Source organism: Eublepharis macularius, chromosome 6 (genome assembly GCF_028583425.1).
Source record: "Eublepharis macularius isolate TG4126 chromosome 6, MPM_Emac_v1.0, whole genome shotgun sequence".
NCBI lineage: Eukaryota > Metazoa > Chordata > Lepidosauria > Squamata > Eublepharidae > Eublepharis > Eublepharis macularius.
The window spans coordinates 58,983,134-59,008,383 of NC_072795.1; the positions used below are offsets into that span (position 1 = coordinate 58,983,134).

At 40.8% G+C, this 25,250-nt stretch overlaps 1 protein-coding gene across 2 annotated transcripts in view; it reads right to left on the bottom strand.

The window, feature by feature from the left end:
* MAP3K13 (mitogen-activated protein kinase kinase kinase 13) overlaps positions 1-25,250 on the bottom strand; it is a 63,364-nt gene that overhangs the window by 37,742 nt on the left and 372 nt on the right. For both annotated transcript variants that reach the window (XM_054983037.1, XM_054983036.1), the window contains exons 2-3: positions 21,551-21,683; positions 3,753-3,871 (exon numbers count right to left, since the gene is read on the bottom strand). The gene's annotated coding sequence lies outside the window, so the exon portion shown is untranslated. The remainder of the gene's footprint in view (positions 1-3,752; positions 3,872-21,550; positions 21,684-25,250) is intronic.

Sequence of the window (25,250 nt, forward strand, 5' to 3'; positions counted from 1 at the left end):
GTCTAGTCTCAATGTTATGCATGATGTAAAAAAAAAGGGTAGTACTTTTTCCCCCCTCCCATAAAACAACTCACTACCACCCAATTAAACTGATCAGCAGTAGATTAAAAAAGAAAAAAAACCCACTCAACCTGCCAATTATGACAGCTATAAAACTAGGCCAATCCATAGATATATTAGGGGTTTCTACATACTAAGCACAATCGATGCACTTTACTTTTAGAAACAGTAATGACTAAAGATGCCGCCAAGTTGAGTGTCAGCATGTCATTAAATACTTATTGCTGGGCGGCAACACTGGGCACTGGGGTGGGGGAGAGACTATTACTTTCTCATCCAGCTGGAGGCAACTAGTGGGTTGTTGTACGGAAAAAGATGCTAAAACCTTCAGTCTAATCTAACAGGATCCTTATATTCATAGCTAGCCACTGTGGGCTAGGATTGCTTCCTTGGCAAACATATTTTGAGATGACAAAAGACCATGAGATTAATATCTTCAAGGGTATAACAATAATCAAAGAATAAGCAACAAAAAGAAGGAAAGGAGCAGCTCAGTCTTTACCAGTAAAAGGCAATATTCTGGGTTTCTGGAACCAGCTGTCACCAGCACTGGAAATGGACATCTCATTCTCCCTACAAAATAAGGCATTTTAATAAAGGGAAATATGGCTATAATATTAATGATTCTATTATACTACAGCCCTAATTCCCTTTAATAAAATACATTTTTTCAGGTACAGAAAGGCACTTTTATAAAGGGAACAGGATTGTAGCCTATTCCACTGTATATAGTATGTATTATCTTGTTCTTACTGCATTTACTCTGAGTTTTGTAATTCCATTGCATTTTTATGCTATATCTCTTCTGATATTTTTCTGTATTGTTTTTAATTTTATAAAGCTAGACCCACTGCATTCCTTATTGGATGTCTCATATTATTTGATTGCATTGTTTTACACTGAGTAATCTGCCTTGAATCTCAGCGAGAAAAGCAGGCTATCAAATAAATAAATAAATGCCCTGTAGGTAAATTGCAAAGTGTGTCATTTAATCTGTGACACTGACAATGAGAGCACTTGTTTAATATCTTTTTGCTTGATAAGGTTGTGGAATATGGTGAAACTGTGCTTTTTTATATATGGATTTTTTTTCTTTTATAGACATTGTTATCCATTTGCTGTTATGGATTTAAGTGTGTGCTACTGTCACCTGACTGTGTGAAAAATCTTCTTCTGCACGGTCTTCATCTAAGTAGGAAACCTCTCCCCACTTCCCTACTTCCTAGAAGCCATCTAGATAAGCTTTTCCCTGAGATCTTCCCTAGACTCCAGAGTTGAAACCAGCTTGTCCGACCACTGAAAATTAGTCAATGCTTATAATAAAAACAGTTGTGTTGCACATGTGATTTGAGAGTACAGAGTTAGAACCTGCCTAGATTACTAAATAAGCAAGGCATGTTCCAGTTTATTACTCTATTAAGTTCCCCCTAACTTTACCATCTGTACTTCTAATAAACTATTTAACTGGACTACTTGCTCTGATTGGTGTTATTAGCAATTCAGGAACTTTCTTCACATACCTACCACGCTCTCACATTACTTAGAAAAAGATATGGAAGTACATCGTTTTGCATTGTTGAAATATACTGGAATAAGGTGTTACTGGACTCCTGTTTTAAGCTTGCCCAAAAGCTTCTTGTAGCTCTCAATAGTGGCTCCCTCTGTCTAGGGAAGAAAACTTCAATTGAGAAAGGAGCTGGTGGCCTCATGCCATGAGAGAAAAGATGGAGTGGCTAGTAGGCATGGGCACGAATTGAAATACAAATCAAATTTTGTGACAAATTGGGCCGATTCATGTATCGTGAAAACTCGTTTTGTGGGGCCGCATTTTTCAAGAAATCCACGATTTTTGGGGCCAATTCGTTCGATTCGTGAATGCTTTGTGCTGCCAGACAAGCTGGCACCGATCCATTGATTCCCTAGGCAACATAGGCCCGGAATGTCTACAGACCTTTTGGTGCTGTGGAAAACCCAATCTTAGCCCACATAACCTTGATAGACAGCTCTCCCTGCCAACCTGAGAGCTGAGTAAGCTGTACAAGTTTACCTGGGAACTGTAGTCAGAGACTCCCTCCCCTCTCTGTTTCCCTTCTTAGTTTTTAAGAATAGGATGGTGGAGTAGCAGCGGCAACCTCAGCAGCTCCTTCTGCCGCTGCTCGCTGCTTACCAGCTTCAGGAACCCTTCCCTGGCTCTCTACCTTCCATCCTCCTGCTGCTCTGACATGCCTTCTCACCCCCACCCCCCACCCCCTGAACGGATCCACTCTGCTCAGCTTTTCCTTTGAGAACTTGGAGGTGGGGGAGACATGTCAGAGCAGCAGGAGGACGGGAGGACAGAAAGGAACCGTCAGCAAAGAGAACTGAAAAGAGAAAAACCCAAGCAGATCTGCTCTGCTTGACTTTTCTTCCAGCAGTGGCAGAAAGCAGGAGGCCAGGAGGATGGGAGGGGAAAGTCAGCAAAGAGAGCCTGAAGAGAGCTACTTGGAGGGTGGCTGGAGGAGAGCCTGCTGAAGTCTCCCTGCGAGTTTGGCATCACTGGGTATGAAGGAGGCTGTTGAAATGCCCTGTGTTCTTATGAATCACGGAACTAATGAATCCTATTGTGAAACGGGACAATTTCATGCAAGTTCATATTCCATGATTCGTGGAACGCAATGAAATGTGAAATTCTTGTTTCATTTTTTTCCCATTTCGTGCCCATCTCTAGTGGCTAGACCCTGACTGAAAATGAAGCCCTGATCCTTTAGAGGGAGATTATGGGATCTGAGGTACAGTGAAGAATGGAGAAAACAATTATGGTCCAATCATGATACAAACATACTGTTGGGAAGAAAAGTGATTGGGAAACAATGACAGACAGGATGTGAGTGTAGGGGTTGATGGTAAGGGTAGCGGGTATCTTTTGGCATGAGAAAGAGAGTGTTTGCATTTATAGTTAGGAGCTTCTTTACCATTCTTAGGTCCATATTTTTACAGGATATGTTTGCTTATCCTTTTTGGCCATTCATACACAATTCACATTTAATTGTATAGTCCTTTCTGGACATGCAAAAGCAACATTTTCCCTCTCCCTACAATGTTATAGTCACACTTAGCGATGCATTAACAGACAAATTAAGAACTATTAACTGTAGGGAAAAAATGTGAGTTTTGATGGAGATTTTTTAAAAAATAAAAAAGCCTAAAATCTTATTGTACAAAATTGGGAGATTATTTTTAATATACCAGAATATTTGGCAGCCAATCTATACTACTGAATCCCAATCACCATAAGTGCAGAGAAGCCCTGTGTTAATTATTCACCAAAGCACCTTTATTGTTTTTACTTCTACATGTAACAAAATTTCCCCTAACCCTTGTACTAAGTAACTACAGAAACACCTAATCTCATGAAATGACAACAGCATTATTTACGTGTAGTCCCTGTCAATTTGAGAATATTCTCTTTAATCCCTACTGGAAGAACAGTCAGATAAAAATTTTATAATAAACTAAACATGGGGGGGGGAGCATTTGCCCATGCAAGATTGAGCTTTTTAATTAGGAATGCACATATGGTATAAATGCCAAATATGAATTAGAAACCTTTTATGGAAGACCAATGTGGGGGGAATCAAACTTTGTTTTCATCAACTGCATGGTTTTCTGCTGTTCACATTATTTTAATTCAAATACAAGATTAATTCTGGTACCTGATAACTGGCACAACAATATCCCATGTCCTCATGTGCACAGACTTGCTCTTCAAGTGAGAGTGACACTCAGTGCAGTTTCAAAAAGAGTAAGACATTCCAACACCAGATTTTTCTACCTGAAAAGAGTCAAAGCCTAATGAGATTTCTTTCTAAATTGGGTTGAACCATGGCATGTCTTCTAAAGATAAGAGCATCAAAGAGAATTTCATAACACACAAAGATGAGGAATTACTCCAATATTCACATTTGTGACAACACAGAAGTTTTAATTAGGAAGAAAGGAAACTTTCTTCAGAGCAATGTGAAACACAGCAAAATCAGCCTCTCAGTCTTTATGATTCCAAACAGCTACTGTCTTTGAATACATAACCCTACTCTGAAGAAATCTATTTATCTAGGAGATTTTTTATACTGCCTCCCAAGAGCCCGCTTTAACACTACAATGGTTTCTACCTCACAGGGTGTTTTGTTGTGGGGATAATAATGACATACTTTGTAAACCGCTCTGAGTGAGCATTAAGCTGTCCTGAAGGGCAGAATATAAATCGGTTATTATTATTATTATTATTATTATTATTATTATCATCATCATCATCATCATCATCATCATCATCATCTAAGGCATGCAAGCATTCTGGAGAATTTTATACTTGTAATGATTTCAAGTAAATGGGTGCATGTGTCTTTAAATGCTTGGTTTGAGCTAGGTGAAGAGTGGGGGTGAGAGAGGGATAAGTGAGTGATATGATTGGTTGATGACTGAAAGTGTGGAGGGAGTGAATGCAGTTTAGACTGACTGTGCAGAGAGCAAAGGGGCAGTCAGAAGAAGGCCGGCTAGCTGTGTGCTGCCTGAGTATATTGAAGTATTTATGAGAGAAATATAACCTGTGTGGAACCTGAACTGAGCATGTTTGTGAAAGGACACTCAGTCAGGGAAAGAGAGGCCAGCTGTGTGCTGCCTGAGCAGGTTTAATATTTCTGTGAGTAAGAGAAAGAGAGGCTAGCTGTGTGCTGCCTATATTTGAAGTATTTGTGAGAGGACTATTGAGGCTAGTGAAGGAGGCTAACTGTGTGTGAAGCCTTAGAAGAGATCTGTGTGAATGAGTTTATAGGATGTAACTTTAAGAACTAAGAACTACTTTTATGAAACCAATACGCTTCTTGAAAAATAAACATTTATTTTGTTTTGTTATATCCCAGTGTACCTGTCATTGCTATATCCCATTCATATCCTCAGGGCCACATAGAACCACGAAGGAGCCTGACACTTAAACATGTTACCAAAGGGGAAATTTGAATAAAATATTTTGGAATAATAAATTCCTAGTGGCAGCAAACTACCTGGAGGGTGTAAGGGGAAGATTAAAAGAAAAATCTACCCCAGAGAAAGTACAGGTCATAACACTTGTCTTTAAAGGTCAGTCAGTATGCATGCTTTTTTAAGCATCCAGAATGTGTCTAAAAGGCATGTCTTCCAAATTAAGATATCCTGATGAATTTATAAACTATACTGATCAAATCAAAACTGATGGCAAATCTGAAGCCATATACATCACAGGCCTGCAGAGCCTTCCTGCTGAAGAGTAAAGAGTCCAGTAGTACCTTTAAGATTAACCAACTTTATTGTGGCATAAGCTTTCGAGAACCACAGCTCTCTTCATCAGAGAGCTATGGTTCCCAAAAGCTTATGCTACAATAAAGTTGATTAGTCTTAAAGGTGTTACTATTTTGCAACTACAGATTAACACAGCTAACTCCTCTGGATTCCTGCTAAAGGTTATACTTCCTTGATGGTAAGGTGATACCTGAAAAATTTCATACAAAAGCCATTCAAACTTCGTAAAAGTAGGTGCAAATAATTTTTTTTAACGTATCACATTCTCCAAAGTAACATTTTAAAATCGCTTCATCTAAAAAATGTAGATTTCGCTCAAACCATGTTTGAAGGAAAACTTTTTACCCAAGCTACAACAAATGTGTGACAAATTTAAAACAACTGACAACATAGTATTATAAAGAGAAAGCAATTACATGTAGCTTGAATTAATTTGTTTTCAGTTCTCATACTAAAAGCTAGTACCCTGTTAAAGCTGGAAGGATGCGAGTGCTGTATAGGTTTAGAAAATATTAATTTGGGACTATGATTCCCCTCCCCTTTTTTGTCTTAAACAATTTAATTGGCACTAGAGGCATTTTTAAATTCAAAAATAAAGTATTTTATTTAATATAGAAGGGAAAGGTTAGGTGAAATCAAGGGTTGAAAATTTTTGAGGTAACAATATAGATAATTCTGAGGTAAAATAAATACATGAACAGACTTTAGTTCTTATGTTTCAGACTAATCAGAGTTTCTTAAGCTCTTTGCAGTTACTTAAATCTGCATGTTGGAAGGCTTTTGTTCCAGTGTTTTCCCAATCACTCTAATACACTTTCATTGAGTATTCTCGTACTCCTTTGGTTTTAAGAAGACTGGTATCCTCTTTCCAGCACCCAACTCCCTTCTCTTGAAACACCAGTACTTGTCTTCAGTTTTTAAACTGACTCTTAAGGCCTCTAAAGGTGGTTTCTAACTACACCTGACCAGGGCTCTCTTTACTCTTCAGAGCTAACTCCCTGATTGACTAGGTAGGGAAATTCACCTCACACTGGAAGATCTATCCCCTTTCTTTGGCCCGATGGGAGTACATCCCAAACTTCCTTGCCAACTTTCTCCTAGTTCTCCTGTCTCTGTTAAACTGCTCTGAGTCAGGGCTGAATCTCCAAATTCTCAGTACTAGGGCTAAGATCAGGCTCCCCTCTCCTCCAACATCCAGTTCAGAAGTCTTACTCTATTCAGCTTATGCTACACAATCAGATTCCTTGGAGTAACCTGTCACTTAAGGCTGGTTCTGTGTAGAATTAACCCTTAACAGTCCTTCAGCTGTTTATACAGCACTTTCAAGCTTTTAAAAATGCAATCTGTCACAGGGACAGTTTGTTATTTGAGGTACAGAAACAAACTGGATTACAGCTGAACAGGAATACCACATGCAAAAAATCCTGAATAGTAAATATTATACTCACAATGCAGAAAACTTTAAAAATCAGTGCTTAAACAAGAAGAATGAAAAGCTCTATAAAAAGAACACTTAAGTCACTGGGAAGGAAAACATTCCAAAGGGTTCATAAAACATTTACTAATTTCCCCAAGAAAACAGGAAATGTAAAACCTGTACCACTATAGATTATTCTTCCTAATCTATCATAGAGTTTCCACTGCTAGTTATAAATTTTTGTATAGCACTTTCCTCTCCTATAGCCAACAATGAGAAACCCTACTAAATCAACTCACTCACTGCTTTTCTGAATAAAAACTCTTACATTTCATTGCAAGTCACTCTATACTGTTTACATGCTAACAGGATCTGGACACCAACCTTGGTTCACAATCAGAGTTAGAAATAAAGTACTCCCATCAGTACACTTACCTTACTGCACCAAGCAAAGCAAAACAAATCAAAGGTTGAGTTGCAGAGGATCCTTTCAATGAATAAACTTTGTCCCCATCAAGGCTGAGAGGTGTAACATTTGTACACATTTACTCTGGCCTCAGAAGTTGGGAAGGTTCTATCCAACTCAGCAAAGTGGGAAGGGTTTGTTATTTAACTGCTGGTTGATAAGGTCTTATCTCTAAGTACACAAAGGTTGAGTTTCACTGAGGGGGGGGGGGAATCAAAGAATATCAAGGAAGCCAGGAATCTATTTTCATTTCCTTATTAGTGAGCCTTGATGACTTTTCAGGTACTTTCTTTCAATCACAAAGCCTTTCCCATCTGAGGACTTTTTAAGAATATTGTCGAAGGCTTTCACGGCCGGAGAACAATGGTTGTTGTGGGTTTTCCAGGCTGTATTGCCGTGGTCTTGGCATTGTAGTTCCTGACGTTTCGCCAGCAGCTGTGGCTGGCATCTTCTGAAGATTCCAGCCACAGCTGCTGGCGAAACGTCAGGAACTACAATGCCAAGACCACGGCAATACAGCCCGGAAAACCCACAACAACCATCAACTTTTAAGAATAGTTTGCTTTCCCTTAGCACCACCATCCATGGCTTAAGCATTGCTACACAGCAGGGTGACTTCTCACTACTTCTGTCAACTGAAGAGCTGATTTGAAGGGCTGACCCCACCAATGTTCCCTCTAAGCTTTGCAGTGTTGTGAGCTAAAAATCTACTCTGTGAGCCGAAATAACTTTTATTAAAGTTTTGAGTGCACCTCCTTTTAAAAAAAAATTACAATCAAATTATTTTGATTACAATCAAAACAATTTAACAATAAAAGCCATTAGGTGAAAGGGCCACAAAAATCAGAGTATACTTCTGCATAAAAATGGATATGTCCATGCTGATTACAAAGGGGTAGTTGTATTAGTCTGTTGCTGCAAAATAAAGCAGACACGCAATGGTGCCTTAAAGACTAGCACGTTTATTTCAGGATGAGCTTTTGTGAGTCAATGCTTACTTCTTCAGCCTCTTTCTGCACCAAGGCCAAGTTAAATGACGCCTTCACCATGGTGGCGGCTGAGGCGCTACCTCCTCTCCTCCGCTCTCTGGGGCTCAGGGGATCCTAGCGATTTCAGGCTGCATGGGTCAGCCAGACCCGATCACTCAGCTCTGCTCTGTTCCCCAGCTAGAGAGCCAGCAGTGGCTGGAGGTGCTCTCTGGCACCCCCCTGGGGGCCAAACTAGCCACAGCCAGGAAGGGAGGAGAGAAGTGGGATGAGGCTCCATCCCTGCTCCATCCCTATAGGGCCCACCTGCAGATGCTGGCTGAGTGGGAGGGCGGGGCCACCTGAGGGTTAGTATCTGTGAGCTACATCTGAGAAGCTGTGAAAGGAGGAGCCAGAATCTGTGAGCAATTGCTCACGTGCTCACATTAGCGGGAACACTGGACCCCACTATGAAGGTATACGGTGAAGACATGCATTTATAAATACATTAGAGCAGTGGAGGCCAGACTTTAGGCCTCTGGGTGCTACTTAACTGTTTTCAAGAGCACTAAGAGCTGCCAAATCGCAGTTCGGCAGACAAAGCCAGCCACAAAATAGCAGCCTCTGACCTACTACATTACTCTAGTCTATGATACTAGTAAAAAGAAAAACAAAAATCAGTAACCAAAATTAGGGTAAGAACCTCTGGTGTTCTAAACATGACATTTTCTTTCTATACCTGTCAAGACCTACAGAAATACTACTTTCCAGTTATAAAATGTCTGACATACATTCTTTTTTTAGCAATTAGAACATTTACTGATAGTTCAGATTCATGCCCCATTCCATAAGATTTCTTGCTAGGAGCCTACCCGTTATCAACCAGCATGACTTTTTGAGTAGTCGGTGGATGACTGCCTCTTTCAGGGGCTGAGGGAAGGTACCTTGGGTTAGTGACAGATTTAGGACAAACATAAGGGCTCCTTTATGTAGTCTTTGCAAGATTTTAGTAGCCAGAATGGGCAACGATCCCGAGTACAAGTAGTGGCTTTCACAGATGCTAGAATTCCATCACTATCCATTACTGTGACTGGGTCAAAATGATTCAGAAATGGACTAGTTAGTGTGTTAAACATTACTTCTGGCTCATCTTTATTACAGACCACATTCAAGCTATTTTATTAGTACAAAACTTTGCAAAGGTGTCCCAGTTGTCTGTTCTTGAACCAGGGAAGGATTAGATTTAGGGGTCAAAAGATGTCAAGAGATCTTAAATAGTTTGGATAGATGTGATTTAGCCAAAGCAATGGTTGCAGAGAAGTAACATTTCTCTTCTGCTATTGCCACTGTTTCATAAGTATTCCAATGGGCCCTGTAGCATGATGTATCAGATTCAGCATGAGTTTTCTGCCACCGTCTTTCCAGATATCTGCCAGTTTTCTTTAGGTCTAGGTTACCCAGCTCTATGGCGAACCACGAGGCCAGTTTCCATTGCAAGGGAGGGAGGGGTCAGCAAGGAGCAATCTTGTTCATGGCTTCAAGGAGCTTCAGATCTTGTGTTTCCACCACAGCCTCAATAGGAGCTGAGTTTGGAATTCTAAAATCCCCCAGCGCATTCTGGAATTCAGAAGGGTCCATGAACCTTCATAGGCAGATGATTTTTGTTGGGCCCCCATTTTGTGGGCTATCATATTCACCCTTGACTTCAGCAGGTAATGATCAGTTCATGGTTCAGGCCACATCTTCAACTCCAAAAAGAAACCTTCTCTCAAAGGATCAGAGCAAAAGATTAAGTCCAGGGTGTGGCTCTTTTCATGTGTGGAGCTTGTCACTATTTGAGAGAGGCCTAGGGATGCCAAGGAAGCTATGAAGTCCTGGCCCAGCCATGATGTGGAGCATTCAGCATGGATGTTGACGTCATCCAGAGCTATCAGTCTAGGTGTCTCCAGCACCATGTCTGAAAGCACCTCTGCCAGCTGAGAAAAGGTGCTTGCTGGGGAGCTAGGTGGCCAGTAGACTAATAGAATACCCAATATATCCTTAGTTCCCAGTGTAAGGAGCATCCAATCAATGCCAACTATAGTGTGTACTGGGTTTCGGCAGAAGCTGAAAATCTCAGAGTACAATAGCAACACCACCTCCCCTGCCAGCTGTGCAGGGTTGGTGGAAGTCTGCATTGCTTGATGGAGTTAGCTGGGACAGGGACACCATGTCATTTTCTTCCAACCATGTCTCAGTTATGCAAGCCAGGTCAATTCCCTCCTCCAGCAACAGCACAATCAGGCAGGCAGGTTTATGCCTCACTGATGTGGCACTGTATAGCATTAGAGGGAAGGTGGAGGAAGAAGAGGGCCTTGCATCATCAACTCTAGGGAGGCTATGGAGGTTGAACAGGCAGTGAACAACCTTGCCCAGCACTGGCTATCTTTAACAAAACCTACCCCCATATCTACCAGCTCCCATCTGTACTGGGTTGGTGCGTACCTCATACATTCTGATCAAGACAGAGACAGCCCCCACAACAGAGGGGGGTGGGGGTGGAAATGAACCTCGTGTACCTTATAATCAACAAGCTAGTGTCCATAGATAACATTGTGTATTGAAGTTAAATTGCCACTCAGGGGAAACTATTCACAGTTCTCAATGAGATTCCTCTCTCCCACAAGCCCAGCTCCAGAGCATACCACAGTTGTGTCAGCCTCTCCAATACTTTGCATCATCACTACACAAAACAAACTTAATTATGGTTTGAAGGACCATGTCCACCTGTACTGTCTACCTTGCCAGTCAAGATCCTCTTCTGAAGCCCTGCTCTCTATCCCCGCCTTCAGAGATGAGATGGGTAGCAATTCACCTTTGGAATGCCCTCCTCTTTGAGGCTTACTTGGCACTTACCTTACTTTCTTTAGGCGCCAGACTAAAACATTCCTTTATATCCAGGTTTTTAACTAAGGGGAGATATATAAAGCGCTTGATGACTTTTGCTTCTGACTGATCATTTTATCTACATCACTTTAGGTTGTTCACTGTGTATTTTATACAGTTATTATTGTCCTGTCTTGTTTTAATGGTGTCGGCTTGTTTTAACTACAAATTTTAAATATTTTGTTTTATAGTTTTATTCATAAGCTGCCTCATTCAAGTCTCTAAAGATGTAGAATATAAATTTTCTAAAATAAAATGGTTTTCAAGTATATCTAAAAGTTACATTTGAATAGTTAACAGTGCAATCCTAAGTGGAGTTACTCCAGTCTAAGTCCATTAATTTCAATGGGCTTAGACTGCAGTAACTCTTCTTAGGATTTGCACTGTAAAACATGTCAAAAGATTAACCACATGAAGCATGGTTTGAAGGATATTTACAAATTACAGTTTGCATTAACTGAGGTTAAATATAACATGCATGCTGACTAAAGCATGTTTCTATAGCCTCTCTGGCTTGCAAGCCAACAAATTCCACTGGTGTCTCCCAATACAGGTCCCTTGGGCATAGTTCTACAAAATAAACCATGGTTTCACAGTACATTTTGGACCTTGACCAGGAATAAAACAAATATTAACTGAACTGGGTATTAATTTGGAGAAAATTCACCAAAAATAGCACTCTAAGAATCATATCTCTATTTAGCATAAGCGAAATGACACAGGACTCCTGTAAGCAGAATAAGCACATTTTTTAAAAAACCAGAACCACCATATTACATACATAGAAACAGAGAGCTGGAAGATAGTCATCTAGTCCAACCTCCTGCACAATGTAGGAAATTCACCGTTATCTCTCTCCCTCACCTCTCCCAGTGACAACTAAGCCCAGAGGAAGGCAAAAAACCTCCAGAATCTCTGGGCAATCAGGCCCGGAGGAAAATTCTTTCCTGACCCCAAAGTGGCAATCAGCATTATCCTGGACATATAAGAAAGGACCACAGGAGCCTAGCACCAGCTCATCCCTTCATGAACTTTCTCTCCTGATCGGTGTACATTCATATTGAGTCAGAGAATCATCATAGCTGTCAGATGGTCATCAAGCCTCTTTTTAAATACCTCCAAGGAGGGAGAGCCTACCACCTCCTAAGGAAGCTTGTTCTACTGAGGAACCACTCTATCAGGAAGTTCTTCCTCATGCTTAGCTGAAAATGCCTTTGGTTTAATTTTAACCCATTATTTCTGATCCAACCCTCTGGGGCAACAGAAAACAACTCCACTCCATCCTCTATGTTACAGCCCTTCATGTACCATACATACATGTGTATGTACCATACATGTGATTAGTGTTGTCAGTTTTGAGACAAGACAGTGATTCTGGCCCTTTATCAGCTGAAAAAAATGTAGAATTTTGGTATGTGCAGTTCATTCCTACCAGAGTTACACTGCAAATACACTTATCAGAATTCTCCATTATAGGGCCTATTGAAGGAACAGATGTCCTTTCATTTATAGAATCTAGTAACCTTAACTGCAATACAACAGAGGTTACTACCTAAATAACTTTCTGCATTTTGGTCAGCATCATTTTGCAGCTTTTTTTCTTTTTTTTATAAATCCCCATTTATGTAAGCCCTTTATATAACTATCAACTGATTGCTAGAACATACTGTGGCAGTTTGAAATACAATTGCCTGAAGGTAATAGGAAATTCTCCCTTCTATGCAGCTTTTAAATGCTCATAAGCTCTGTGATATATTGGATTGAGCAACTTTAAAACAAAATAAGACTACAAAAGATATTCAGCTATAATTCCATTTTATTTCTGAATTAAAGCCTGAAGCAACAGATACCAGCATCATATTAGAAGGACCTGCGAGAAAAGGGTAAGAGGTCATTAGGGATACTGAATACTTACCTGTAAAAAGTTGATTTTAAAAATCTTTTTTGGATATTTTCCCAGCAACCAAGTTACAGAATATTTATTGTTGCAGACAGAACCTCATAACACCTATATATAGTAACACACTTGACAGCTGCCATAGTTCTTGACTCAACTGAGGCAAAGAAAATTCTGAGAAGTCCACTTGAGGTTAACGTCCTAGGTGCACAGAGATTTTCCATACAGTATAAAACAAATAGGTTGACATAACTTAGATACAACTCAATTAATTATTCAGTCGAGTGGCAAGATGTGCAAGCTTCCTTTCCTTTATGGGCCTGCTGTTTAACCTTTTTAAGGTATCATTAAGATTTTTATCACACTGAACATGTCTTTAAGAGTGTATCATATGATGAATACTTGCTCAAATAAAACTAGCAACTGCCTTGTCAGACCTTCTAATTCTTGTACCATTGGATAAAATTGCTGCTTCATGTAGGATCATTCGTGTGTGTGTGTGCACGCGCGTGTGTGCGTGCACACATATCCTGCTATAACCAGTAATGTCACACTTACAAATCCATATGAGGCCTTTACTGAACAAGGCAATGTTGAATTAGCCTTCAGAAAGATTTCCAACAGTTTGAAATGAACAAACAAGGAAAAAATGATCAAGCTGTTACAATTCATCTTGGCAAAGGATTCAGAATTTAAATATGTCAAATTCCTGTATATATCAACAAAAACATGGGCACAGTAATGTATACCTCAATCTTAAGCAAGTTTACTTGGAAGTATTGGAGCCCAAATTCAGTAAAAAGCTGACAAACTGGCCAGAAGTAGAACAGTACATATTGAATTGATTTAAACTGGAACATGCTTCACCCCTCACTTCAAATATCTATAATTATTAAGAAGAATATTTAATATTTTCAAATTGCAAAGATACTCAGCCAGTTCAGAGTGAACAGAATATTTTCTACTCAACCAAGGATCACAACAGGATGGTCTTTTATCTCCATTTTTATTGGCTACAGTTTCTCCCCATTGTCAGAACCAATCATCCAGTTAAGGATGTGGGGATAAAAAAACAGGTGCATATATGTTTGTATATAGCCATTTTTTCTTTTTTAAAGATTTTATTGTTGGACATACTAGATTTAAAAAACCCTAGAAACTAGAACTATCAAAACTTATAAAATGTTAAACAAATATTTGTGAGAAAGACCAGGAGCTATTGCTCCACTAAAATGCAACGTTTCCTGTAAAGCCCATTTTATTGTATTCTCCCCCCTTACATTAGCACATCCAATGTGTATGCTATTTGTTCAACATAACCTATCACTCATTTTTTCTCCCCCCCGCCCCATACCCCCACACCACCACACTATTGCTGCAGCCTCTGTGCCCTTCTCAAATCATTCATTTGGATGTCAGTGAAAACATAAGAGAAAATGAGGTCTACTGTAAGTGGGATGATCTTTACTTTTTAAATCATACTCCCTTAACCATGGGCAGAGGTATCCCACAAGCAGAAAAGGAGATTAGGATTCAAGCCTTAGAATGAAAGACCAAAGAAGATCTCAGCACTGGACTGAATCTGAATTATAGGCAAGGCCGGATCTTGGGGGGGGGGGGGGCAGGGGGGTTGCCTGCCCCGGGCGCCATCAAAGAGGGGGCGGCAAATGGGCAAAGAGAAGAATCCGAGTTCTCCTCCCCAGCAAACAGCCGCTCGTGCCCAGCTCTCCCTCTTGTTTTTTTTTCTGCCTCAACTCTCAAGAGCAAAGCACACCAAACGGTGGGACAGCCAGCAGAAGGCATGTGTGTGTGAAGGGGGAGGGGAAGGGGAAGGGCTCCACTGCTGCCCCCCCCCAGGCCCCGGCAGCCAGCAGGCGCCTCCATTTGCTCCATCAAAGAGAGAGCAGCCTGTGCACTGGCAAGGAGGGGGATCTGCATTCACCTCTCTTCCCAGCAAACAGGCGCTTGTGCCTGGCTAACTTGCTTTTTTCCTGTCTCTGCAAGTGCGCGCTGCTGCCTGGGATGAGAAGAGCTTGAAGTGCCACCGCGCCAAAAGGTGCACATGGAGGGGGAGGGGGGGCTCCTCCATCACCCCACCAGCTGGCAGGCACCATTCTATTTGCTGTATTTGCTTAGAGATCAGCACAGAGGGAGATGGTCAAACCAAGGCAGGAAGGTAGGGGCGTGGGATACTAATACTAATATACTTTATACTTTTAAATTTAATTATTCCACATAGCACACTTCTATATGCTAAGTTGTTAAATCAATAAAATAAGACATGATTTGTCAGGAAAGTAAGTTAATGAATTGCATACATATCAATTTCCCCCCAAATTTCCCAGGTTATGTAGCAAAAAAAAAAAGGAGGGGGACCTTTTTCCTATGGCTTCAAAACTTGTGGAAATTTTACACCACTAGTAAGAACAGTCCTTAGCACCCAGCCTTATGGTATGGTGGTTGCCAGCTTCCAGGCTGGAAATCTCCCAGAATTAGATCTGATCTCCAGCCAAAAGAGATTACCTCAGGTCAGCAATGTATCAGGAGTGTTTGTCAAGACTGGCTATATTGTCTATTGAAAGTGGTGTGGCAAATACCATAAATTATGATGATGCTGTGAGAGGTTTTGCAGGAAAAAAAGGCAGAAAAGTTCACTTTTACTTGAAGTTAAGTAGTTATCTGCATTTTCTCCTAAGGACATGATGCCCTAGCAAGAGAGTTTACTTTTCATATATCTCTACTTTGCATCTGCTGTGGATTCTTTTGGGTGTCAGAAACTTGCCTTGGCTAACCGATAAATGTTATTTTTCTAGAATTAAGAATTTGAATCTATTTTCTTTATTTGGGTAGTGGGCTTCCATTGTTGGAGTTTAAATTTCCCCTGTCATTGTGATTTCCCTACCACATTTGTCTTACTGGAACACTGACAGCTTGAGCTCGCAATAGCTCTTGTTTTAGGAGAGCCCACCCTTCGCTTGCTCCTCTCCCTTCCAGTATTTTTTGCCATGGAATGACTCTCGTCATGCCTCTGAGTTCCTTAAAGTCTGTCTTCCTAATATCTAACATGCACGTCTGCCTATGAACTCCCTTGGCTCCCTACAACAAAAGGAATTCTAGGAGGAATGCTTAGCTAATGATGGATAAGATAATGTAAAGTTGTTATTATTAACAATTCATAGAAGTCAACACAATTTATTCTGTGGTTTCAGAGCTGTTTATTATATATCTATATTAAAACATTGATCATATATGTATATATAAAGAAAAAATATAAGGGGGTGCCATTTTTTCACTTTTGCCCCCCCTCAAAAAATATGTAGATCCGGCCCTGAATATAGGAAATACTTCTACCAATAAAAAATCCACATCAGTAAGTCTAAAGATATGATAATTAAAGATAACTTTATTGCATGGTAAGAGATCAGGCTGAAAGCATGAACTTGGGCACCACCATGATTTCAGGCATTCCACAAGAGAAATGGCCATGCAAAAACTAGGAACAGGTTCAGACATACAACAAACCTGTGAGGAATTAGTGTAGAGACCATAGGAAAGAAAGGCATGAGATCTCAATGTAGAGATTAATTTTGGAACAAGGAATAAGAATTTTCATGGTTATAAACTATAGATTTTATAAAATTTATTATCTCTGACATGAACTGATATTTCTACTTCAAGGTAACTGTCAGGGCTTGCAGCAGCCGCCACTGGGCAGGGCGCTGGGCGGTGTGCTCCTGACATCAAAGGGGGGCCAGGGATTCTGCAGGACCCTGCTCTGTGGAAGGAGGGGCAGTATACATCACCCAGACTCCCACTCAATCCACTCACTGGCCTGCTCAACCTATGCCACGCACCCTCTTTGGCCTCTGCCATCTCCTCCTCCTTCATCCACTCTCCTCCTTACATTTGCTCTCGCACTACTCTGCTCTCACTCCACACCATCACTCCTTAATCACACCCACCACCTCAGAGCTCTTCCTAGCCACCTTATATAGGGTTTCCTTTCCCCACCCCACCCTCCTTCTAGGCTTGTTCCCTCTCCTGACTCGGCCCAGCTGTGCCTTCCCTCAGGTGTTTCCCTCCTACCACTAATCCCTTCTTGGCTTCCTTGCCTTGCTGGCAGGGTGGGGTTGAATGTGAGCCATCCCCAGCTGAGGTCTCCTTGGCCTTGCTCACGAGGAGCTGCCCCAGTAGGCCTTTGTGCTGCTGAGCATGCCTGGCCTTGCTCACGAGGAGCTGCCCCAGCCGGCTGCTGTGCTGCTGAGCCTCCTTGGCCTTGCTCGTGAGGAATTGCCCTGGCCAGCTTCTGGGCTGCCTGCTCATTGATGCGGGGAGGGGCTGCCCATCTCCTCCCCCAGAATGCCTGTGGCAGCTCCACCTGGAGGGGCTTGGCTCCCAGCAACTCCTGAGCCAGGCTGCTGTCCTCTAGCCGGGGTGTGGCTCTGGGCTGTAGTGGCTGCTTCTCCTCCTTGGCTGGTAAGGGCTCTGTTTGGGCTGCTGCTGGGCCCCTATTCCCCCTACCTTGGCCCTTTTGCCTCTGTCCTGCTTAGCCCCCTCTCTTCGCCCTGGAGGGTGGGACTGGCTGGTCTCTCCCTGCTCCCTCCAGCCCTCTGAGGCTTTGGCCTTTCGCCCCTTCCCCCTGAAGTGGGCAGGTTCTGGACCTGGTTGCTGGCTGGGGTGGTAGGGCCACTGCCTCCCAGTTGCCTCCCACTGCTCCCTCCTGGCAAGTCTGGGGGCTGGGACTCAGACCCTGGACAGTAACTATTTTCTTTGTGTTGAGAAAAATGATATAAAATGGTATAGCATAGGTATCTTAACATGATAAGGTTAAGTAAACCTTTTAACTCCAACAGATTCAAGGGCTGGAAACATTAAGCAGATCGTGCATACATTTCCTATCTTTGGTGGATGCCAATACATTAAATTCTATTGGATTTGAGCAACAAAGATTAGCTAGTGAATGACAGGCACTAGGAGTGAGGTCTGGTCTATAAACGCAGCAGAATGTCATGGTATAATGGGCTGTACTATTTTAGAAAGAAGGTGGAAATCATATACTTCATGCTTGCCTATGCAAACACACACCGAAAAGAAAATGACAGCACACCATTAAAACGGTCATACGTATATGTTGGCATGCTGTGTTAATTTCTCACTTACTGGGAAATTATTAATGTAGGGAAAGCCTTAAAAGGGTAAGCCCTCATCCTCAATAGAAGTTCCTCATCCTCTTGAAGAAGAGTGACAAATAGAGCGCCTCAGGGATCAGTCCTGGGACCTGTTTTGTTCAACATTTTTTATAAATGATTTGGATGAAGGAATAAAAGGAATACTTATTAAATTTGCAGATGATACTAAATTAGGAGGGGTAGCAAATACAGTAGAAGACAGAGTCAGGATACAGGATGATCTTGACAGGCTGGAAAACTGGGCTGAAACAAATAAAATGTATTTCAATGGAGATAAATGCAAGGTTCTCATTTAGGTAGGAAAAATCAAATGCATAATTATAGGATGAGGGAGACTTGCCTTGGCAGTAGTATGTGCGAAAAAGATCTAGGGGTCTTGGTTGACCATATACTGAACATGAGTCAGCAGTGTGATGTGGTAGCTAAAAAATCAAATGCAATTTTGGGCTGTATCAACAGACGCAGTGTGTCCAGATCACAAAAAGTGATGGTGATTACTCTACTCTGTTCTGGTTAGACCTCACCTAGAATATTGTGTTCAGTTTTAGGCACCACAATTTAAGAAGGCTATAGAAAAGCGGGAACGTGTCCAGAAAAGGGCAATGAAGATGGTGAGGGGTCTGAAGACCAAATACTATGAAGAAAGGTTGAAGGATCACAGTATGTTTAGTCTGGAGAGGGGACAACTGAGAGGTGATATGATAACCATCTTCAAGTACTTGAAGGGCGGTCATATAGAAGATGGTGCAGTTGTTTTCCGCTGCCCCAGAAAGCTGGACCAGAACCAATGGATTGAAATGAAATCAAAAGAGTTTTCAGCTAAACATTAGGAAGAACGATGGTTGTTGTGGGTTTTCCGGGCTGAAGATGCCAGCCACAGCTGCTGGCGAAACATCAGGAACTACAATGCCAAGACCACGGCAATACAGCCCGGAAAACCCACAACAACCATCAACTTTTAAGAATAGTTTGCTTTCCCTTAGCACCACCATCCATGGCTTAAGCATTGCTACACAGCAGGGTGACTTCTCACTACTTCTGTCAACTGAAGAGCTGATTTGAAGGGCTGACCCCACCAATGTTCCCTCTAAGCTTTGCAGTGTTGTGAGCTAAAAATCTACTCTGTGAGCCGAAATAATTTTTATTAAAGTTTTGAGTGCACCTCCTTTTAAAAAAAAAATTACAATCAAATTATTTTGATTACAATCAAAACAATTTAACAATAAAAGCCATTAGGTGAAAGGGCCACAAAAATCAGAGTATACTTCTGCATAAAAATGGATATGTCCATGCTGATTACAAAGGGGTAGTTGTATTAGTCTGTTGCTGCAAAATAAAGCAGACACGCAATGGTACCTTAAAGACTAGCACGTTTATTTCAGGATGAGCTTTTGTGAGTCAATGCTTACTTCTTCAGCCTCTTTCTGCACCAAGGCCAAGTTAAATGACGCCTTCACCATGGTGGCGGCTGAGGCGCTACCTCCTCTCCTCCGCTCTCTGGGGCTCAGGGGATCCTAGCGATTTCAGGCTGCATGGGTCAGCCAGACCCGATCACTCAGCTCTGCTCTGTTCCCCAGCTAGAGAGCCAGCAGTGGCTGGAGGTGCTCTCTGGCACCCCCCTGGGGGCCAAACTAGCCACAGCCAGGAAGGGAGGAGAGAAGTGGGATCTTCCAGATGCCAGCCACAGCTGCTGGCGAAACGTCAGGAACTACAATGCCAAGACCACGGCAATACAGCCCGGAAAACCCACAACAACCATCGTTCTCCGGCCGTGAAAGCCTTCGACAATACATTAGGAAGAACTTCTTGACAGTTACAACGGTCCCTCAGTGAAACAGGCTTCTTCAGGAGGTGGTGGGCTCTCCTTCTTTGGAGGTTTTTAAGCACAGGCTAGATCGCCATCTGACAACAATGTTAATTCTGTGAACCTAGGCAGATCATGAGAGGGAGGGCAGAAGGGGATACATCAGTACGTAATTCTCATGGCTCCTTCTTATACAAGCAGGGTAATACTGATCGCCACCTTGGGGTAAGGAAGCAATTTTCTCCAGGCCAATTTGGCTAGGGATCCTGATGGTGTTTTGCCATCTTCTGGGGATGGAGCATGGGTCACTGTGTGGGGGGGGGGGGGCGGGGGGGGAGGTAGTTGTGAATTTCCTGCTCTGTGCAGGGGGTTGGACTAGATGACCCTAGAAATTCCTTCCAACTCTATGATTCTAAGTGGTATTATCCAATCTATCACTTTCTGGAGACACAAGGCAAAAAAAAAGTTTATTACTTTCCTAATAGCAAAGCAAACCTTAAAAACATATGGCTAGAAAGAAACTAACAGAAATTCAACCGTTTAAAAACTTCATCTTATTATACAAGAACTGGGAGTTGGTGCAAAACATGGCCATCTAAAAACCAGATCTTCCACATTTACAGTTTTTTAAAAAGCCAATTTCTACTCTCAGTAACTCTGAAAGCAAGCTTTGAAATACAAGAATATTCTTGCCTAATTAAAACTCTCCAGTAAGGAAATGATTGTCCAAAGCTTCTGGCAGTTGGAAGGCAGATTTGTATTGTACCTTCACACTCTTCGTGGCATTCTTCCTTACACTTCTGATCCTAAAGGCTATCAACCACATTACTTACATCATCTTCTGCACGCATTCCCCTTTTTTCCTTGACCACTGCCATACCAATTGTTAAAAAAATATTTGGACACTGGAATCCTGGAAACAAAATTATGCAAACCATGCACAGATTCAGCTAATTTGTATAATTTATTGCTTGAGATTCTTCAGCAGACCACTTGGGATTTTTACAATGCAGAATATACAGATCTCTGAATAATTTTTCTCATTTCATTGAGATGCAGTCCTACAAACTACTTGTCCACATTACTTTGTTGTGAAAGCAAGCAGTGAATAATTGCAGGATTGTTGACCACAGTAAACCTTGCACACCATTAACAAAGAATGTGGCCCATACCATAGAATGCAAAAGAAACACTGCACATGGGCAATGTTTTTCACAATCTACTGTGTGTAATTCAGAAACAAGGGTTACCTTTTTAATTGTGTGTGTAGTTTTGGCAATAGTGTATCAACTAATGGTTTCTTTTTTAAAGGTATCATTGTCTTCTGAAACAAAGGCTGTGTTAAAACACAAGAAGAATATCAGCTCAGCAAAGCTCATGTTTTTTTTATGTACTGAAGCCTTGATCAGCAAGCTCATTGGCCTATGCAACATTTTAAAATGGGATTTTTGAAACGGCTTGTTTATTTACTTTTGCAGAATTATATGTCTCCAGACACAACATAAATAGGCACTTACCTTTCTCAAATTGCTGTGGATTCCAGTAAAATAGTAACAATTCATGGCTCATTTTTGGAAGCTTTAATTATCCATTTATTCCTGCTGCTTGGATATATGTGATGCTCTTTTCCAAAGTCTTAATTTTAGCAATCTAAAAAAAGAATTTCAACAAGTTAAAAACATGTTACCTGCATATTTGTGATTTGTGAACAGACCGGAATATATCTTGCTCAGTCCTAAGGAATATTATGATTAGCATTATAAACTATAGATTATATATTCAAAAGAGAAAGCTCCATTAAGTGTAGAGCTAGGTCTCTAGATTAAGACACTAAAAAGAAAATTGCAACACAAGGGGCAGCTCCACTATGAATCTTACTATAGTGTTACTGTTACTTAAGTCATTACTATGATATTTTTTTAAAGAAAAAGCTCATCAGACTACTTCATTCAAAACAGTATTAAACCGTGCATTTCAACTATCATTCTTACCAGCAGGGCTCCTAACAAAGCACTGTCAACATCTGGCAGCAAGTTAAATTTGGAAATATACACCTGAAATCTCTTCTCCAAATGTAATTTGTGCAAGCTATCAACTCAAGAAATCAAGTTTAGGAATATTATATGTAAAAAAATTGCAGTATTCCAATTAGCTATGGATGCAGTCATACAATACTACCTCAGAATGTATCAGGTTCTTTTTAAAATAAATCACAGTATGGATATGGATTTCAGTTCTTTGCTCAGCGGGTCACCCTGTGATCCTAGACAAATAACACTCAGTTTAATCTCTCTCACAGAATTCTTTCTGAGGCAAAAATTGATGATATATAGTCACACAGCCTAACTATGTTAGATGAGGTAGGAAATAAACAAAAATAACTGATTACATTAATTAGCTTAGCATATTTCATTAAGAAACCATTCTATAACTTAACTCCTTCAAGTCTTTTACAGCACTTGAAATGTCAAGCACAAATAGAAAGGATACAGAAAAGTTCTTAGTGATGCTAAAATCTATTCTGGAACTCTCTTCCAAACATTTGATCATTTAATTTATATCCCAGTTAACCAAGAATATGTCACACTGCTTACAAATTAAAAGATATATTTTGATAGCAACCAATTAAAATATTGACTATTTTAGCTATTTTAGCATTATAATTAACTTGCCAAAACCTCAAAAACCACTTATTAGAGTCTCACACTCCAACCTAAGTTTACTATAAAATAATCTCATGAAAAATTGTGTCATTTGGCCCCAATAAAGCATATAAAATATTATGAAATAGGCACATTTTTAAAGTCACAGTTGCTTACAGCAGTAGGATTGTTTGCCTTATCGTTTACATATTTATTTACTTAATTTATAGCCCATCTTTATTACAGGTTTTAAGAAAAACAGTACTACAGATTAGCAGGAGGGACATGCAAATGATATTATAAGATAAATGTTAATCAGGTGACACCTATACAACAGGACCCAAGAAAACAATGCAAAGATCTAAGCTACTGATGAAATTATTTAACATAAAGTAACTGCCATATAAAGCATTAAATTGCCAAATTATACTCCTCCAAATTGCTCTTAAAAACCTAATAAGCGCTACTCTATTTATTTAGAGAAAACAAGTGCAGCACTTTCAATGAGAAGGTACGGAGAAATGATCAGTAGCAGTCTCTTATATGAATGCTTCTATTTGTGTAATAATATTTCCTTTAATAGTAAATTTCATGCTTCAGTACCTATCAGCAGTACAGCAAATCAGAGCCACCATAAACCAAGATGGGGGTTTTCAGAGAACTCTCCTGGAGCAGGAAAGTATTGGTTTCTGACTTAAAGGGGGGATTAAAAACAGAAATAAGAGACTTAATGAAGACTGAGCAGACTCTGAGAGAAGAAGCTGATAATCATAAACACTTAACAGTGTATAGAGTCCAGAGGAGTAAGGGAGGATTGAGACTGAGGTAATGCAGATGGTAAAGGATTCTCTCCCAATCTTTGGTCCCCCCCCCACACACACACACCTGCCAGCTCAAAATGCTCTTTTTACAGATATGACAATTTCAGTGATAAAAAGAATGTGGAATGATTAACTAGGATTGGAGGAAAAGAGCTCCCACAAATCCTAAACCAACTATATCCTTCACGGAGGGATTTTTTTTTAAAGGGAGCAGTCCCTAACATCTTAAAGTGACCCCAAAGAGGGACTGAAAACAAGTTCAGAAAGTTGCCCTGAGCACATACAGAGCATGATAGAAATATACCTTTTCATGTACTATACTGTCCAGGTCTGGGACAAGACAAACAGCTTTCTGCTTACCTAGCCTCAAGCCTTTGCAGCTAGGTAAGGGAAATTGCAATATAACACCAGAGTGGGAAGTTCAGAACTAACTGAACGAAAGATAGTCACCTAGCTCCAAAGCTCAGCAGTTCTAGCCTACTGCACCATGGGTAAGGAAAATATTCCAATTATCTTCCTTGAAAGTAAACATTTCACCATCACCTCTCTGCAAATATGTACCTGAGGTAAGTCACAAGAACTCAGTAGCACCAGTCTTAGGATTATTTATGAAAACTTATTCAGAAAAACTCTTCCTCCCACCTTCCCTACAAAATTTTAAACAATTAATTGAGTACTGAGAGCTAAAGTGCTGTAGCAGTTACAGAACAGAATCTGGGAGACCTAGGCTCAAATCTCCACTCCGCCACAGCAGCTCATTCAGCAACTTCAGGCAAGTCACACACACTCAGTCTAATCTACCTCACCAGATTGTGATGATAAAATGCAGCAGAAGAGAATGTTGTAAGCCCCTTTGGATCCGCATAAGGGAGAAAAGTATAGTATAAATAGGATTGTCAACTACAGGTTGGGAAATTCCTAGCGGTGTTGGAATTGGAGCTTGAGTAGAGGAGGGACTTCAGTGGGGTATAATGCCACAGAGTCTAGCCTCCAAAGATGCCATTTCCTCCAGAGGGTCTAACCTCTGCTGTCTGCAGATTAGTTGTAATTCTGGGAGATCTCCAGGCCCCACCTAGAGGTTGGTACCCCCGGTATGAATAAAGCAAATAAATAAAAAGTAGGACTGCTTCCCAATTGAAGGAAGAGCAGGCTGCAGTCTTACATGTGCTTACCTGGGACTGTCCCATTGATCTCAAGGAGACATGCTTCTAAGTAAACATGATCCATAATGCAATACAATCTTCCTGCATTGTACCCTCATTCTCTATCATGTCTAATATTCTGTGTTTGTTCAGATTTCTATAATCCTGGTCCCAGTACATTGCTTATTAGATGTCTCACCATATTGATTGCAGCAAGTTACACTATATAAATCTACTTTGAGCTTAACAAGAAAGGCAGACTATAAACACAATAAATAAATAAAAAGTCACCATGCAATACACAATCTGCCCTTTCAAATAGTGCTGCTGCTGAGATATTTTGAACTCATAAAACATTTTTTAATCTATTTTTACTAGACAAACAACTGTCAGCTTTTAAATAACTGGAAAACAAGATCAAAGATTAACGAAAACTCCATACAGCATGATTTGAGTCCAGTAGCACCTTAGACATCAACAAGATTTTCAGGGAATGAGCTTTTGAGATACGAGTGCCATAAAGCAGGCAGCGAAAAGTCTTCATCAATTTGTCATAATGTGTGTGGGGTGGGGAGCACTTCAGAGAGTGAGCCTCAGTAAAACAGGGCATAT